The 20,175-nt window shown below is 37.0% G+C and overlaps 2 pseudogenes; both read left to right on the top strand.

Moving 5' to 3' along the window:
* Positions 1-439: 439 nt before the first annotated feature.
* Positions 440-2,650, top strand: LOC131042729 (probable disease resistance protein At4g33300; annotated as a pseudogene).
* A 177-nt stretch (positions 2,651-2,827) lies between these two features.
* LOC131042728 (probable disease resistance protein At4g33300) lies at positions 2,828-19,745 on the top strand (annotated as a pseudogene).
* Positions 19,746-20,175: the final 430 nt, after the last annotated feature.

Raw genomic sequence — 20,175 nt, 5'->3', positions numbered from 1 at the left:
AAAAAGACCGACATCAATTTTTGTTTCTCCATCAACATTTTCCAAGGGTTAGAGGGTTTGTATTTGGGCCTATTTGGATTGGACTATGATGCCTAATGCCCCAGTGCAATCCTTTTGGACTGGGCAAAGGTCAAGAAGTCAAAACATAGAGTAAAAACCACATATTTAGCATTGGTTTGAGAAGAATCGGGTATACTTAGGGCATACAAGGTAGAAACACTAAAGGCAGACAGTTTGTGAAATCTATATAACAATTTCGTTTGAGCAATAGAAAATGGATATCTTCAATTTCAAGGCGGTGTGCTCTAGAACTGGAAAGGGAGAGGCATACCAATATTCTTTTCATAATACTTTGCCTGTGAAATCTATGTTTTATGTTAGGTTGGGGAAGTCCATAGGGGATTTGAAGGAGCTTTTGTTCCAGAGCGACGCCTCCATTGTTGGTGTGCATTGTATGGGCGGTGGTGGAAAAACGAGTTTGGCATTGACTTTATGTGATGATCCCAATATCAAAGGTGACATTTTTAATCCATCATTTTTTTGATGGTTTTCCTAGCTTAAGGATTTTGTTGTTCTTTTGCAGCTTACTAATAACACAATTGTTTTTGTGGACATCAGGTTGTTTCAGAAATATAGTTTTCATCATTGTTTCACAATCCCCAAATCTGAAGGGAATTTTAGAGACAATATGGGAGAAGATCTTTAGGAGGAATGTACCTGAGTTTCAGAATGTGGAAGATGCACATATACAGCTTCAACAACGGCTTTTAAAGCAATCCAAGCCAACGCTGGTGGTGTTAGATGATGTTTGGTCCAGAGCTAATTTGGAGAAATTACTATTTGAGGCTCGCGGGTACAAAACCCTTGTCACAACCAGAGACGGTTCTATCATCCCCAGAAACCCCTATACTCGGCTATATCAATTGCCATTGTTGAACAAAGAGGATGCTCTATCACTTTTCTGCTTGTCAGCATTTGGACAGACATCAATTCCAAGTACGGCAGATGCAAATCTAGTCATTGAGGTATAGTATTTTCTTACCAAATATGAATAAACCCAAAGCTTCTTATCAAATCAAATAAGAAGAACACAAGTGAAAGGAAATGATGAGGTCATTTGGGGTTTTGCTTTGGTATATTGCAATTATTGGGTGTTCTCATTGTTCTGGTGCTTAAAGTACTCTGAAGTTGAAAGTACTCAATCTACAAAGTTATAATTCAAATTGCATAATATAATTAATAAAAATATCACTGTTGTGATTGACAGGTGCAAGAAGAATGCAAGGGTTTACCTCTTGCTCTTAAAGTAGTAGGAAGTTCTTTGTACAGGGAACCGCATGTGGCCTGGGAGAATGCAAAGAAAATACTTTCCCTGGGAGAATCACTATCCTCATATCACAGCGAAGGGGTTTTTAGATGCTTGGAAACCAGTATTGATTGCTTGGATGATGTTGGGAGGTAATGTTTCTTAGATTTGGGGTTATTTCCAGAGGAAAAGAAAATTTGTGCTGATGCATTGCTGGACATTTGGGTTTATGTTCGGAAGATGGAGTGGCAGGATGCCTATATTATGTTACTGGGACTTGCAAGAAGAAATCTTCTAAATCTATCAAACAATCAAGGGTAAATGTCTTTCCTTGCATATAAATTTCCATGTTCTCATTTTTTCAAACATTGGACTGACTTGGTTGTTGCAATTATCAGAACTCAAGCAACAATCTCGTATAGATGTGCCCCTGAGCTGTCCTTTTCGCAGCATGATGTGATGCGAGACTTAGCCTTGTATTTGGGATGCCAGGACAGTATTGTCCACAGAAAGAGGTTACTCATGCCCAGGAAGGAGCATTGCCTATCAGAAGAATGGGAGTTGCTTAGAGATAGACAGGTCAATGCTCAAATTGTGTCTATTCACACAGGTGGGATATTTCGCCCAAATACTTATTTAGTGACAAAATTTGCAGGCTATGTGAACTATTAACAAATATTAAGATTTCTTATGTTCTAATTCAATTGCATATGTGATTTGCCTTATGCAGGTTCTATGGCTGAGAATGACTGGTATGAGATGAATCTTTCGAAAACAGAGGCTCTAGTGTTACACTTTTCTGCAAGCGAATATTTTCTTCCTCCATTTCTAAAAACTATGAAAAAACTCAAAATTTTGATAGTATGTAATTTGGGTTCAGAGAGGTCCACAATAAAAGGTCTAGATGCCTTATCTTCACTCACTCAACTCAGAAGTGTTCACTTGGAGAGGTTGGTTGCACCCACTATTCCCAAACAGGGCAAAGTTATCCAAAACTTAGACAAACTTTCTCTAAGCTTATGCGAAGGATTTGTTAAAATGTCCACATTCAATGACACCAACCTGCAAGAGTTTAACTTGGACCACTGCAGCGACTTGGAGGAATTGCCCCTTGCAATGTGTCACATGCCCTCTTCTCAGAGCTGGTCTTTAACCAACTGCCATCTGGTTGAAAAGTTGCCATATAATATCGGAAATATGAGTTTTCTAAGGATGTTTAGATTATTAGCATTACCAGGCCTGAAAGAGCTTCTGGTATCAATTGGAAAACTTGAGCAGCTGGAATTTCTAGATAAAGCAAGTTTAGGTGAAACTTTTTGCAATCCAGAATGCAATCTTCTGTAGCTTAAATTCCATGCCGTTGCAAATTTTTCTATTAAATATTGACATTCACTCGAAAAGTTATATTTTAATTGATAAAAATATGTCATTTTTCTTATTATATATAACTAATTGAGATTAAACAAAGTCACTTGGATTTAACTTCAAATGCAATTACCCTAGACTGATTGGACAACGAAAATGACGTCTAATAAAAACAAGGTTTGTACTGTAGTCGTAGTCCCTACCAAATATTAAAACAATTAAATAATAAAGAACATAATAAAATATAATTAAAAAATATATATATTTTTAAGATAAAAAATAACAATTATATTTATGTAATTTGACTACAACTCTTATTTTAATAAAATAATATAAACTACCAATTGCACTTTGGTGTGCAATGGGTATGCTGAAGAGGTGTGGAAGGTTAATTGGGGAAAATTTGGTCTATTTTTTGGATATATTTGTGTAGTTCATGAGGTCAATTTGTGGTCATGATGTTGTTTGTGCGACAAAGGACTTAATTGAGAGGTAATAGCTTAAAACAAACTATGCATCCACTTACAAGGACTCAATCATAACTCAAATGAAACCTTTGAATTGAGAAGATAATCAATTTTTATTAGAAACAAGCTCATCTTATGTTTGCAATAGGGTAAGCATGCAAGAGAGCTTGAGATGGGGCTAGAAAGAGGTATATATAGAAGGGTAAGAGTGTGAGAGAGATGGGTAAAGAGATAGATATATAGATAGAGAAGAAGATGGAGATATAGATGGAGTCGAAGATCAAGATGGAGATTGGGGAGAGGAAAATGGAGAGAAGGACAGAGATATGAAATCGACAGATAGAGAGGGGAGAGGAATATATAGATATGGAGGAGAAATATAAATAGTTGGAGAGAGATGAAGACATAGAAAGATAAAGAAAGAGATAGGAAGTGATATATAGATAGAGGGAGAGATATAGTGGTAGAGGGAGATAGAGATAGAGGGATAGGTTTGTGCTCTAGAAGATTTTATATCTTCTCTTTGTGCAGGTTTGAGGTGTGTTTATAAATTGTCTCTTATTGTATTGCTCTTGATCTGAGCAAGGGTTTAAGAGCCCAGTCATGGTTCCAACTTGAAATCCCTTGATTTTTGCCTAATGACCCTTGGGATTCAACTTGTGGAACCCTTGTATAGTGTATATATGTTTTTTAATGGCCTGGAAGTTGTTGGAGAGCAACTTGCTATCATTTCCTAAGCAAGCTCTGTCATAGCCTGACTAGGAAAATGATTGTTACTTTTGTCTTTACTTGCAGGGATGAGTAGTTGTGAATGTGCCAAGTGTTTGGAATGAAAAAGTGATGTATGACAGAGTCTCGGTGAAGAGGTGGAGGTGTGACAGGGTGGAGAGAGAAACAAACCCCATTGAAGAAGACTATTAACCCCTAAACCCTCAAAAGTGCCATTTTTGGGATCCATACCAGTACGGATAGACCAGACAGCCTACCCTAGTGGATCCAAAAGTTTTTCCAAAAGGGTATTCAGATAAACAAAGGTATTGGTAGGTTCTTTGAAATTTTTCTGTGCATTTGCCCAAAAACCGGCAAGGTAGGGCTAATTGGGGCTCTAGGGTTACTAGGCCTAGAAAATAGGAAGAAGAGGGAGTGATGGGAAAATGGTGAAAAGCCAATTGAATAACCATTTGATTGGAGTTGAAACACCTATAAGACAACCCCTAGGACCCCTGCAAGTATATGTTGGAGGTTGGATGATCTAATGGTTGGATTTACTCTAGTGAATCCTAGTCATGCTTGAGAGTAATTGTTGAAAACAACTTGATAGGGAGCACTCCAAGGGAGTTTGATTGCTTGAATTGTTAGAAGGACAAGTGAAGAGTGTTGGAATCCCACTAAAAAATCTTTACATGCATGTTGATAAGGTGTAACTCTCTTGTGAGAACCTCTCCCCATCAAAGTGGTATCAAAGCAAGCTAAGATTTGGGAAGAAGCCAGTTCATGTCAGAGACTGAGTCAGTAGGCAAAAATAGCCTCAGGATGGTGACTAATGCAGAGTTAGCCAAGAAGGTAGAAGATCAAGAGGAAAAGAATAGACTCCTCCGGGTAAGACTACAACAGTTGGAGAGAAAACTAGACATAGTTGAAGACAAGACTGAGAAGGTGACAATTAAAATCAAAGAAGGGAAGGGTAAAGAAGTAGTAGAAGAGGATGGCACACTTGAACCGAATCTTATACTACTTGAAGAACCTTTCCTTAGAGCCATCAAAGCCTTAGGAGGGAAGTCCCTAGAAGGAATGCCACTTTTTTGTGGAAAAATGAAACCAGAAGTAGTCATGGAAAGGATTGAAGGATTGGAGAATCACTTTGAATGTGATGGGATTAGTGAAGCACAAAAGGTGAAGGTAGCCAAATATAGATTGAGAGGAGCAACCTTGACTTGGTGGAAGTTCATCCAAGAGGAGAGACAAAAGGAGGGTAAGAACCCAATAGCCACTTGGAAAGGAATGCTAGCCAAGGTGAAAGAAGCATATATCCCTGAAGACTATGCAATTGAATTACACCAGAGGAGACAAAACTTGAGACAAAGAGAACTAGATGTGAGCAAATACACTGAGGAATTTCAGAACTTGTGTCTAAGATCTAAGGTGGTGGAAGATGAAAGAATTAAGGTAGCCAGGTACTTGAATTGCTTAAGATGGAATATACAAGAAGAGTTGAGTTTGTTGTGTCCAACTACTGTTCATAAGTGCTATCAATTGGCACTCAAGGTGGAATATAAGAGTAAAAAGAAAAAATTGCAAAGCAACAGAGTTAGAGGTAGGGGAAGAGATGGAATAGGTCATAGAGGTAGCTATGGTGGAAAAAGTGTAGAGCAAAGATCCCAACAGGTATATAAGCTGGTAGAGCAGAGTGTGGATTCCAATAGCAAGAGTAGCTATAGAGAAAGGGGATCTAGAAACTCTAGTAGATGAAGGTCTAGTGGATCAGAAAGAGGGTCCTATTTTGCCATAATGAAGTGATACAATTGCCATCAACTTGGACTCCCGGCCTATAGATGTCCTGAGAAGTCTTCTTCATCCCAAGGAGGTGAGAGGAGAGTTTTTTATATTCAAGAAGATGCAACAAATATGAAGGCATTAGAAGTGAGTTTAGATTTTGAGGATGGAGAGAATCTCATGGTGAGAAGAGTCTTGATCAAAGAATCGGTTTAGAAGGAACCTAGCCAAAGAAGATCCTTATTTAGGATAAAGTGAAAGATTATGGGTAAAGTGTGCATAGTGGTGGTGAATCCAGGTTCCACTGATAACATAGTATTAGAAGAAGCAGTAAGTAAGCTCAACCTACAAATAATCCCACATAGTGATCCTTATAGGGTTACTTAGATAAACAAGGGGCAACATGTTCTAGTGAATAAACAAACTTGGGTGGAGTTCACTATAGGAGGCTACAAGGATAAAATCTTGTGTGACATCTTGCCAATGGATGCTTGCCACCTACTCCTAGGTAGGCCTTGGCAATTTGACCGGAAATAAATACACCATGGGGAAACAAATGCCTATACTTTTCAAAAAGATGGGATCACCTATAAAATTCAGTCCATAGGAGACCAAGAAGAGGGCAGATCAAAAGGTCCCACTGTGTTGCTAGTTGGTGAGAAGGAGTGCATTAACACTCCCAAGGAAGGAGAAGGAGTGGGGTTTGCACTTTTAGTGAAACCAAAAGAAGAAAGGAAGGATAAGAAAATATGCATCCCCAATGAAGTGCAGTAGATTCTAAATCAGTTTAAGGATAGTTTCAGTGATGGAGCACCTGCAACCTTGCCTCCTCAATGTGCCATAAGTCACCAAATTGACTTCATACCCGGAGCCTCATTGTCTAATAAGGCAGCTTATAAAATGACACCAGAGCAAAATAAAGATGTAGCTAAGAAAATACAAGAACTCTTGGACAATGGTTTGATAAGGAAGATCATCAAACCATGTGCAGTTCCCACCATTTTGGCCCCAAAGAAGGGAGGTACTTGGAGACTTTGCATTGATTCTAGAGCTATCAACCAGATTACAATCAAGTATTGAGAACCCATTCCAAGAATTGAAGATTTGATGGATTGTTTAGGAGATGCTGAGTACTTCACCAAGATAGACCTCAAGAGTGGTTACCACCAAATCAGAATCAAGGAGGGAGATGAATGGAAGCAAACATTCAAAACCACAGAAGGATTTTATGAATGGCTTGTTATTGCATTTGAACTCACAAATACCCCTAGCACATTCATGAGATTCATGAATAAAGTACTCAAGGATTATATTGGTAAATTTGTTGTTGTTTACTTAGATGACATCTTGATTTTTAGAAAGTTTAAAGATGAACATCTTAAGCATATAGAGATTGTATTGAAGAAATTATGTGATGAGCAACTAACTATCAATTGGAGAAATGTGAGTTCATGAAACTGGAGTTGATATATCTTGGGTTTGTAATCTCAAGTGGTGATTTGAAGATGGATACCTCTAAGGTAGAATCCATAATTAGTTGGCCTACACCTAAGACAACAAGTGAAGTAAGGAGTTTTCATGGCTTGGCACAATTTTATAGGAAGTTCATTAGAGGGTTCAATGAGATATGTGCACCTATGCTTGACACAATCAAAGGAGGAGTGAAGACTAAGTTTCAATGGACAAAAGAAGCACAAAGAGGATTTGATCTCTTAAAGAAAAAGGTGGCTAGTCAACCAGTACTAGTTCTTCCAATCTTTGACAAGCTCTTCACCATTGAATGTGATGCAAGCAACATAGCAATTGGAACAGTCTTAAGTCAAGATAATAGACTAGTTGCATTTTTCAATGAGAAGCTCAATGATGCCAACAAAAGGTATTCTTCTTATGATTTGGAGTTATATGCACTTGTTCAATCACTTAGGAAATGAAGGCATTATTTTCTGCCTAAATAATTTGTGGTTTATACTAACAACCAAACTCTTAGCTTCCTCAATTCACAAGAAAAGTTGAATCATAGGTATATCAAATGGGTAGAGTATTTGCAGTCATATAATTTTACCATTAAACATAAGAAAGGTCAATGTAATAGAGTTGTTGATGCATTAAGTAGAAGGTTGCTAATAGTTCAAGAAGTGCAGCTCAAGAGAATTGGAGTGGATAGTTTCAAGGGGTTATACCAAGATGATGAAGACTTTGCCACCATCTACAAGGTTTGTCAAGAGTTTAGAAATCATTTTCATGGTGAATATGCAGATTTTACCTTACAAGATGGTCTTTTGTTAAAAGGAGGACAACTCTATGTACCTAAATGGTCCATGAGAGAAAATTTGATGCAAGAGAAGCATAATGATTGCTTAAGTGGAAATTTTGGATTGAACAAGACTTTGGAGCTTGTCCACAGATTCTACTATTGGCCAAAGATGCAAAGGGATATCAAAAAATATGTGGAGCAATGTGTGGTTTGTCAAAGAGCCAAGGGTACTTATGCTAATGCTGGTCTCTATCAGCCTTTACCTATCCCAAACCGGCCATGGGAGTGTGTAAGTATGGATTTTGTTGTTGGATTTCCCAAGACCAAATCAGGATTTGATAGTATCTATGTTGTGGTAGACAGACTTAGTGAAATGGGCCATTTTATTCCATGTAAGGTGACTCATGATGCTAGTCATATTGCTGATTTGTTTTTCAAAGAAGTCATTGGGATTCATGGCTTACCTATCAATATAGTACTAGATAGAGATGCAAAATTTAATGGTCGTTTTTGGAAGACTTTATGGCAAAGATTGGCTACTAAATAGTCTTTCAATTTAACCTACCATCCCCAAACAGATGCCCAAATTTAGGTGGTCAATAGAACACTTGGAAAAATTCTTTGGTTTTTGACAAAGGAGTATGGACAAGCTTGGGATCAGATCACCCATCAAGTTGAGTTTGCCTACAATGATAGTGTGAATAGATCAACCGGTAAGAGCCCTTTTCAGTTAGTTTATGGCCTTCATCCCAAAGGTGTTTTGGAGCTCAGAGATATTGGGAATATGGGACAATAGAGTGTACATGCTATGGGACCTGGCTCAATCCATGCAAGAGATTCATGAACAGGTTAGGAAAGCATTACTAGACACCTCTCAAAGGATCAAAGATAAAGTGGATGAAAAGAGAAAGGATATACAATTTTCTATTGGGGACTTGGTCATGGTTCATTTGAACAAAGAAAGGATTCAAAAAGGTGTCCCTACTAAACTTCAGATGAGGAGGATTAGACCTTGTAAGGTCTTGGCTAAGTATGAAAACAATGCCTACAAACTTGACCTACCCAGAGACATGGCTTTATCTCCTATATTTGATGTAATAGACTTGGTGCAGTATAAGGGCACACTTCCAGAGGAATGTAGTAGAGTCTCAAAGGTCTCTCAAGCACTTTCAGACCTGCCCCTACCACCTGCAACCATGCTACAACCCAAGAAAGTATTGGATTCTAGAATTCTCAAGAAGACAAGGCACACTGCCCACATGGAACATTTGATCAAATGGAAGCAACTTACAGCATCTAAGGCTACTTGGGTACCTGAAGCATACTTTTCTAATCTTGGCATTCCCCTCTCTTTGTTTCCTAAAGGAGTCACTTGACTTCTTTCTCATTGGGAGAGTAGAGTGCACGAGCACCTAGCTTTTAACCATTTTGTTGATGCATGTTCCTAATTTTGGTGTGATAGTCCTTATTTTGGATTAGTGTTTGAATAATGGAATAATTAGAGGTCCACATGTGTGTTTGATAGTCATTAGAAGGGTGATTGTCACCAAGGTTGTTTGTTTTCACAAATTTGGCCAATGAACCCTTGTAAGCCTAAAATGGCATAAATTTGCATTATAATGTAAAACATATTTTAAAGCCTCATTAGGAATTTACTCATGTCATTTTGATGTTATGGAGTCATCCTAGGAGGTTTAGGATGAGTAGAAATGCATAAAAGGCAAAAATGCACATTTGAGCAAAAGTTGTCATTGTTGCTTGACAACTTTTTGCAAGTTTTTGAACAACTTTGCATTTTTGAGAAAATTAGTGGTTAGAAAACTGATGAAGAGTTTTTTATGACAAAAAAGGAATACAAAATTCTCCTTGAATGATTGTACATGGGTTGGAATATCCTTGAGCAAGTTTGACTAGATTTTGAAGACAATTTCCAGATTTTGCCTTATTCTTTTGTCATTTTAGTAGCAACAGTCCGTACACAATGGATTGATCTTGCTACTGTGATTCCATGAAGTTTTAGTGGTTGATATTGTATTTCTCTGGAAGTTTTTTTATCTTCTCTTTGTGCAAGTTTGAGGTGTGTTTATAAATTGTCTCTTATTGTATTGCTCTTGGTCTGAGCAAGGGTTTAAGAGCCTAGTCATGGTTCCAACTTGAAATCCCTTGAGTTTTTCACAAAGAACCCTGGGATTCAAGTCATGGAACCATTTTATAGTGTATATATGCTTTGTAATGGCCTAGAAGTTGTTGGGGATCAACTTGCTATCATTTCCTGGGCGAGCTCTATCATAGCCCGACTAGGAAAATGATTGTTAATTTTGTCTTTACTTGCAGGGATGAGAAGTTGTGAATGTTCCAAGTGTTTGGAATGAAAGAGTGATGTATGGAATACTTTTAGTGAAGAGGTGGAGGTGTGACAGGGTGGATAGAGTAACAAACCCCATTGAAGAAGACTAATAACCCCTAAACCCTTAAAAGTGCCATTTTTGGGATCCGTACTAGTACTGACAAAACATAAAGCCTACCCTAGTGGATCCAAAAGTTTGTCAAAAAGGTTATTTAGATAACCAAATTTATTGGTAGGTTATTTTAAATTTTTCTGAGCATTTTCCAAAAACCCGCAAGGTAGGGCTAATTGGGGCTCAAGGGCTACTAGGCCTAGAAAATAGGAAGAAGAGGGAGCGATGGGAAAATGGTGAAAATCCAATTGAAGAACCATTTGATTGGAGTTGAAACACCTATAATACACCCCCTAAGACCCCTACAAGTATATGTTGGAGTTTGGATGATCTAATGGTTGGATTTACTCTAGTGAATCCTAGTCATGCTTGAGAGTAACTATAGAAAACAACTTGATAGGGAGCACTCCAAGGGAGTTTGATTTCTTGAATTGTTAGAAGGACAAGTGAAGAGTGTTGGAAGCCCACTAAAAAAATATTTACATGCCTTTTGATAAGGTGTAACTCTCTTGTGAGAACCTCTCCCCATCTGGTTTTGGTCTAGTTTGTTGGTCGAGCAAGAAGCAGTTTGCAATTGCTCTTTCACTAACAAAGGATGAGTATTCAAGGGGTACTCATTGCAACCATTAAGGCTATTTGGCTTTAGAATATTCTCACTGAGTTTTGTATTCTAATAAGAAATCCTACCATCATATTCTGTGATAATCAAAGTGCTATATTGATCTCAAGATATCTAGTTCATCACTAGAGGAAGAAACACATTGAGATACATATGCACTACATGTTGGGAAAATGGTATCTCAACCTTGAATTTACATAAGGTTACTATTTGTAGTATGTTTTCATTTGAGCATAAATTGTGAGAAATTCTCTCCAAGTCTTTTGGTTAGCTAGATAAGCATTCTGGTAAAGTTACATTGCAAGATCATAACTAGTTTTGAAGATTAAATTTTCCATTTTGGAGGGGTCCAATGAAAGGTTTAAATTTTATTTTGAGGACTTTAGAGGCCTCAAAATGACCTGAAAAGTGGACATAAATGGTATAGTGGTTTATGAGGCAATAAAGCACTTCACGAGCTTTCTGGTGCTTCAAACAATTCGTCAATAGGACACACGATTCTCAAGTTATGGCCTCTGAAAGTTTGAACTCCTGAAATAAGAAATATAAAATACATCAGACACATAAATGAGCTGTAAAAAGGGAGGGACACATCATAGGGAATCTAGAAGGGAGATACGGTCAGCTACACCTTATTGGATGGTTTTAGTCCATGGTTTTGTAATACTATTTGACTGTTTCTTGTATTGTATCTCCTATATATGAGGTGTGTGACATAGAGGTTATGTGCAAGAGTTTTATAGCTATTAAGTTACCTCTAAATATATGATTAGTTGTACTCCTACAAAGAGCTTGCTCTGCAAGTATATTGTAATCTGTTTTGATTGCAAAATAATATATTGGGTGACTTTTGGAGTGTGGGGTTTTTCTTCCGAAAGGGTTTTCCCATGTAAATCACTGTGTTATGGTTTGAATGTTATTATATCTATTTCTTTTTTCTATAACTGTTGTGACGATCTGTAAATTTTTTTGCATTACCATCCTCTCAAGGTTAGTGTAGGAAGTTGTTTGGCTACTTAACTTCCTTACAGGTAGTATCAGAGCTTGATCACCTTTGGTTTTAGTTGTGAGTTGTTGGGTTTTTTGAAATGATCCAGATTTGAGTGGGAGATTTTGTAGTAGACACTTTGTGATCTTGTTGTAGGAATTTTTAGATGGCACGTTCTTCAGGGAAAATAGAGGTGGAGGAATTTAATGGAACAAATTTTGAGATGTGGATGCTGAAGATGGAATATATCCTAATAAATCAAGATCTATGGAATGTTGTTCATGCAAATGTCCAAAGACCATTAGATCCTACTGCGTCAGCTCAGTATGATATTATGGACCAAAAAGCCAAGGGTTTAATCAGACAGTGCTTGGAAGACTCTGTTCTGATCAATGTCCATGAAGGAAACATTGCAAAAAAGCTATGGACTAAGCTAGGTGAAATGTATCAAGTGAAATCTTTATTAAATCAAATATTCTTGAGGAAGAAATTATATTCCTTGAAGATGGAATAGGATGGATGAGTTGCACTCCACCTGGAAGCATTCAATATGTTGGTTGGTCAATTAGTATATGTTGGTGTTAAGATGAACGAAGAGGATAAACACTAGATCTTGCTTTGTTCTTTGCCTGATTCGTGGGATTCTCTTGTTATGGCTATCAATAGTACTTCTATTGTTTTGAAGTCTGAAGATGTTGTGGGTGCCCTACTTGGTGAAGAGATGTGAAGGAAGGTATTCCACAGTTTGAAGGGAGCCCTAACTATTTGTGGAAGACCTAAGGAGAAAGGCAAGAAGAATAAGAAGTGTGATAAGTCTAAATCGAGAGGGAGATTGAAATCTCTTGGAAAGTCCTAAGTCATTTGCTGGAATTGTGGTAAATCTGGTCACATTCATAAAGACTACAAAGAAGAAAAGAAGAAGAAAAAGAAGAAGATCAATTCTCATTCTAAGTCTAAGAAGGAAGATGGTGATGTATTTATTGTAGCTTTAGCGACTCATGCAGGTAGTGATGTCTGGTTAATTGACTCAGGTGCATCTTTTCATATGACTACCAATAAAGATTGATTTTCTAAATATGAAGAATTTAATGGAGGTAAGGTGTACTTGGATGATGATTCACATTTAGACATTGTTGGTTGAGGTAAAGTTAGAATCAAGTTTTTTGGTGGTAGAGTAAAAAGGATTAATGGTGTGTTGCGTATCCCTGGTTTAAAATGAAATTTGTTATTTGTGAGAAAACTGATAGATGTAGATGTGCATGTAGTCTTTTTTGAAGAATGACGTAGGATGATTAAGGGTTCTATGGTAATTGCTAGAGGTGTCAAGTTTGACACTTTGTATAAGCTAGATGCATACATTGTTGAGTGTAATAGCACTTTGATAATAAGTAAATTTGTGGAAGATTTGAAGGTTTCACCTTTAGCAATGGAAATGGATTTTGGGTCCCTAAGGGTTCTCTTTCTTTTGAAGCAAAGTTACTTGCAGAAAAGACTATGCTATGGCACTAGAGGATTGGCCACATTGGAGAAAATGGTCAAAGGACCTTGAAAAATAAAAACCTTGTTGAAGGTTTGAATGATTGTAAAACTTGTGGTGTTTTGGATCTTATTCATTATGATGTGTTTGGTCCTGTAGATGTTCCTTCGATTGGAAAATCCACATATTACGTTTCATTTATTGATGATTTTGTAGAAGGACATAGGTATATCTTTTAAAGAGTAAATAAGAAGTTTTCAGTCAATTTAAGGAATTTAAAGCAATGGTTAAGTTGCGGACTGGAAATAAAATTAAAGAGTTTGAAGACTGATAATGGTGGTGAATTTTTCTCTAATGATTTCAATAGATTATGTAAAGACTATGGCATTAACAAATAGAAGACAACCCCGTTATCTCCACAACAGAATGGAGTTGTAGAAAGAATGAATAGGACACTGATGGAGAAGGCCATGAGAATGTTGAGTAGTACCAGTCTAGAACACAAGTTTTGGGCAGAAGCTATTGCCACTGCGTGCTACCTGATTAACAAGTCTCCTACATCAGCCCTTGTTGATAAAATGCCTATGGAAGCATGGTCAGGTCACAAGCCTTCATTGAGACATCTTAGAGTTTTTGACTGTGAGACATATGCACATGTGCTAAAGGAGAAGTGAACAAAATTGGAGAACAAGACTCTAAAATGTATCTTCATCGAGTATAGTTATGGTGTGAAAGGATAGAAACTTTGGGACCCTGCTGCACAAAAGATAATTCATAGTAGAAGTGTTATTTTTGGATAAATAAAGTCTCCTTCTATTACATTGCAATCATAACAAAATAAAAAGAAAGACGTAATTCAATTTCCTTCTACACTTGAAAGAGTTAAATTAAGACCCCTAGATAGGCAAGAAGTTGAGGAGAGATTGTCTAGCTTTGAATCTTTAGAAGAGGAGGAAGAACCTCCAACTCATCTTGTTCGAAGGTCTACAAGACATAGAAAACCACCTGAAAGATATTCACCTAATGATTGTAGATGTATTCTCGCTTTGAATACTAAAGTGGATGAACCAAATCTATAGACAAGGCATTAGGTATGAATTATGCAGAATCCTAGAAGATTACTATGGAAGAAGAAATGGAAGCTTTGAAAAGGAATGATATATGGGATCTTGTACATTTCCTAAAGGATGAAATCTTGTTGGTTGCAAATGGGTGTTCAAGAATAAGATTGGCTCAGATGGAAGCATTGAGAAGTATAAAATAAGGCTGGTTGAAAAAGGCTACTCTCAGGTTGAGGATATTGATTATGGTGAGATATTTTCTCTTGTGGCCAAAATGATATCCATTAGATTTTTGCTTTCTATTGTTATTGGTTGTGATTTTGAGGTTGAACAAATGGATGTGAAAAATGCTTTCCTTCATGGTGATTTGGAGGAGGATATTTATATGACACAACCATAGCACTATGTGGTGAAAGGTAAAAGTAATTTGGTCTGTAAATTAAAGAAATCCTTGTATGGCCTCAAACAGAGTCCTATGATGTGGTATTAGAAATTTGATAAATATGTGTTCGGTTTGGGATTTGAGCATTCTAAATCAAGTCACTGTGTTTATTATAAAACTGACGGTGATCATTTCCTGTCCATTGCATTGTATATTGATGATATGTTATTCATTGGTAAAGGGAAAGGTATGATTTTGACACTAAAGTCTCAGCTCGCTGCTAAATTTGAAATGAAATATCTTGGTTTAGAAAAAACACATTCTTGGGATGGAAATAAGAAGAGATAGAGTGAACAGAAAGCTATGGCTAGGCCAGAGTAATTATGTGAGTTTAGTGTTACAGAGGTTCAACATACATGATTGCAGACCATTATGTGTTCCTTTTACAGTTGGAACAAAAGTATATGTTGCAAATTGTCCTACATCCCCATCGGAGATGGAAGAAATGAGAAGAGTGCATTACCAAAGTAAAGTTGGAAGTCTTATGTATACTATAGTCTATATTAGACGAGACATTACCCTAGCGGTGAGAGTTTTGTCCATATATATGTCTAATCCTAGTAGAGTTCATTGGGATGCAATCAAAAGAGTCTTCAGATATTTGAAGGGCACCTCAGAGTATTCTTTGTGTTATCATGGTAATTAAATTGGAAACGTTATTTCCATTCATATTCATGGTTATGTTGATTTAGACTAGGTAGGTGATATTGATAGCAAAAGATCCACCAGTGCTTATGTGTTTACTTTATTTGGTGGTGCAATTAATTGGATGAGTAAGCGACGGGCTATATTTGCTTTGTCCACTATTGAAGCAGACATTAGAATAAAAGAAGGGGCCATGACAGTTTATTGTGACAGTCAGAGTGTGATCTGCCTAGCTAAGAACCCTACATTTCATGCCAGGACCAAGCACATTGATGTTCAGTATCATTTTGCTAGAGATATGGTCGAAGATGGCAGGGTGACGCTGGTTAAGGTAGAAACTTTGATGAATGTTATAGATTCTTTAACTAAGGCCGTGAGCATAGAGAATTTCAGATGGTGCTCGAAGTCTATGGGCCTCATGGGCCCTAGCAATTGATTTATTATGTTGATACTCCCTTTGCTCTTGCAAGGTGTTCAACAAGTGGGAGATTTGTTAGAAAAATGGTGTCTCAACCTTGCATTTATATGAGGTTAATATTTATAGTAAGTTTTTATTTGAGCAAGAAATGGTGCGAAATTCTCCTCGAAGCTTTTGGTTGGCTAGATAAGCATTCTGGTAAAGTTATGTTGCGAGATTACAACTAGTTTTGAATATATTAAATTTTTCATTTTGGAGGGGTCCAATGAAAGGTTTAAATTTGATTTTGAGGACTTTAGAGGCCCCAAAATGCCCAATAGAGCACTTTGTGAGATTTCCAATACTTTAAACGGTTTGTCAATAAGACACACAGTTCTCAAGTTATGGCCTCTGAAAGTTTGTACTCTTGAAATAGGAAATATAAAATACATCGAACACATAAATGAGTTGTAAAAAGGGAGGGACACATCACAGGGCATCTATAAGGGAGATAATGTCGGCTACACCTTATTGGGTGGTTTTAGCCCATGGTTTTGTAATATCATTTAATGGTTTCTTGTATTGTCTCCTATATATGAGGTGCGTGAGATAGAGGTTATATGTAAGAGTCTTATAGCTATTGAGTTACCTCTGAATCTCTGATTAGTGGTACTCCTATGAAGAGCTTGCTCTACAAGTATATTGTAATCTGTTTTGATTGTGGAATAATATTGGGCAGCTTTTGGAGTGTAGGGGTTTTCTCTCAAAAGGGTTTTCCCCACGTAAATCATTGTGTTATGGTTTGAATGTTATTATATCTATTTCTAGATTTTTTGTAATTGTTGTGATGATTTGTAAAAGTTTTTGCATTACCCTTCTCTCAAGGTCAGTGTAGGATGTTGTTCCCCTACTTAACTTCCTTACACTACATTTAGGAGCTGATTTAGGAAGCCATCATTGATCTTAAGTATTGTTGTACCTTGAAGTAAACTGTAGATAGCTTCACCAAACCCTTCACCGAAAGTTCATTCATTCATTTGTGATCTTTTCTTGGGATGAAATAGGTGTCTACTTTAGGAGGAGCTTCTTGTTCATTCATTCTTTCTCTCTCTAATTAATGGGGGGCTATTCCTCTTATGGGGAGGCTTCTTCTTTTATGGGGGATATCTATGTACGAGGATACCTAACATAGCCTCATTTGTCAGGACCCATCTTTTCACCCATCTAAGCTATGCTTAAGGGGGAGTGTTAGTGTAGGGTTTTTAATTTCCTTATGTTAGGGGGTATTTATTTTTCCTACAGATATTTTTTAAGGTTTCTTAAGTTATTAGGAGTGATTAATATGAGGACACGTGGTGATATACTTCAGCTACATGTGTAACTCTCCACCTCACATGGGTACTTGAGTTACATACCCTCTTTTTGCTTGTTGTGCCACCTATCATAACCACTATTTTGTCATTTCCTAAGTGGGTTATGGTGTAGTTGTGTTTCTCACCCAGTTTTGGTTTTATGTGCCACCTCTTACAAGTCCTTTTATGCTTTCATGTAAGGAGGTTATGCCACATGTTTTGACATTTACCAAGTAAGTAAAAACCTCCCACCTTTTATGGGGTAGAAGGTAAAACCTCCCACTTTTTATGGAGGTGGGAGTTAATGCACCTATTGGAAGTATATACTATTGTTTTTCCTATATAATAAACATTATACTCTTACCTTCATTAGTTCAGTGATAGCTCAGTGAGAGTCTTCTCAAAATTCTCTTCTTTGTCTCTATGTTTCTTTTGTGTAAGATTCATTTACATTTAGCTAATTTTATCTTTGATCATTTGTTGCTTGGAGTTTCATGTGATCTATGATCGACATTAGATCCTGACTTGATTCTTGCTTCTCATAGGATCTAACATGTATTAGCCTGCTCTTTCTAGATATGTATTTGTTTTCTGCTAAACATGTAACTTGCACACACAATAGAGGAAAAAATGTTTTTGGGTTGATTGGGGTTTGTCTAGGTCAAACCCCAGCTTTGGAATTAACTCTATAATGATGAATGAGATATAAAACAGGGCTTACCCTTGAAGGTTAGAGGCTACATCTACAAATAAATGCTCAATTAGAATTGTTATATCTTCCTTTATGAATCTCTTCTTCATTGAAGTCTTTAATAAAAGGTTGATGTTTCTATGTAGGACTCATGCATGTCTTTGCATAAATTTTATCATGAATGCCATCTTGAATGAATACTTGATCTCTCCTTCACTGCCTTAATGATGCTTGATTGTTTTCTCATTTGGAATTGAATGCAAAGAAAAAACTTTCCCAAGGGTAGTCCATATCCATTTATCATGAAGAAGGGCTTTTCAGATGCCTGAAGACCAGTATTGATTGCTTGGATGATTTTGGGAGGGAATGTTTCATAGACACAGCCTCATTTCCAGAGGACAAGAAAATTTGTGCTGATGCACTACTCAACATTTGGGTTTATGTTTGGAAGATGGAGTGGCAGGATGCCTATATTATGTTACAGGAACTTGCAAGAAGAAATCTCCTCAGTCTAATAAGCAATCAAGGGTAAATGTATTTCCTTGCATATAAATTTCCTGTTTTCATTTTTTAGAACATTGGGCTGACTTGGTTGTTGCAATTATCAGAATCTAATCAACAATCTCGTATGGATGTGCCTCTGAGCTGTTCTTTTCACAACATGATGTGATGCGAGACTTAGCCTTGTATTTGGGATGTCAGGACAATATAGTCCACAAAAGGAGGTTACTCATGCCCAGGAAGGAGCATTGCCTACCAGGGGAATGGGACTTTCTTAGAGATAGATAGTTCAGTGCTCAAATTGTCTCTATTCACACTAGTGGGATATTTGGCCCAAATACTTATTTAGTGGCAAAATTTGAAGGTTATGTGAACTATTAACAAATATTAAGATTTCTTATGTTCTAATTCAATTGCATATGTGATTTGTCTTATGCAGGTTCTATGGCTGAGATTGAGTAGTATTTGATGAAACTTGCGGAGATAGAGGCTCTGGTGTTAAACTTTTCTGTAAGCGAATACTTTCTTCCTCCATTTCTGAAAACTATGAAAAAACTCAAAGTTTTGATAGTATGTAATTTGGGTTCTAAGAGGGCCACAATAAAAGGTCTAGATGCCTTGTCTTCACTCCCTCAACTCCCACAATAAAAGGTCTAGATGCAAAGCAATACAAAACTTGGACAAAATTTCTCTAAGCTTATGTGAAGGGTTTGTAAATATGTCCACATTCAATTACTCCAATGTGCATGAATTTATCCTGGACCATTGCAGTGATTTGGAGTAGTTGCCCCCTGCCCTCTGTCATATGCCCTCTGTTCAGACATGGACTGTTACCAACTGCCATCTAGTTGAGAATTTGCCATATAATCTCAGAAATATGTGTTCTCTAAGAATGTTAAGATTATCAGCATTACCAAGCCTCAAACAACTTTCGACATCAGTTGGAAAACTTGGGCAGTTGGAATTTCTAGACATTTCACTATGCAAGAGCTTGGAAAAACTTCCGGAGGAAATAGGTGAGCTCAAGAAATTGAAAGAGTTTGACATGAGAGAGTGTTATCATTTGAGGAGGTTTCCTAGTAGTTTTTGTGGACTAAGCTCCCTTAAACATGTTAGCTAGAATGAGAATATTGGGGACAAGTGGTTGCGAGCTAAAGCTTGTTCTATCCCTGATCTTAGAGTTGAAATTATGGAAGCACAATTCACTTTTCCGATGCTAACTTTTTAGTGTATTTAGTTATGGGTATTTTGTAACTAATCTGTACAATCATTATTATTTATCTAGTTTATTAGGTGTTTCTAGGTGTTGGATTTTCATGTGCACATGGACAATTGATGGACTCTAGTAAAGGGCTTGTTTTTTTTTTTTGGAGAAGTACAATTCACTTTGGATTGGTTTGAAGGTTGCAATAAAATCAGTTGCTTTCGGAATAGACTGTGTAATTTTTGGCATCAATGTTTCGGATCACATTCCATGATCCATCATGAGGATTTCTCACTCTGCATGCTCTCTAGCTATTCATCCTGATGATCGAATGTGATCTGAAAAGTTGATGCAAAAAATTACATACAGTCTATTCCAGAAGTAGCTGATTCTATCTCATGGATTGTGGAAACCTAATGTCTGTTATTGAAGATTCCTAAATTTGTACTCCGTA

The sequence above is a fragment of the Cryptomeria japonica genome, unplaced genomic scaffold (assembly GCF_030272615.1).
Source record: "Cryptomeria japonica unplaced genomic scaffold, Sugi_1.0 HiC_scaffold_384, whole genome shotgun sequence".
Classification (NCBI taxonomy): domain Eukaryota; kingdom Viridiplantae; phylum Streptophyta; class Pinopsida; order Cupressales; family Cupressaceae; genus Cryptomeria; species Cryptomeria japonica.
The sequence above is the reverse complement of the archived record's forward strand: the minus strand, read 5'-3'. Positions and strand labels throughout refer to the sequence as shown.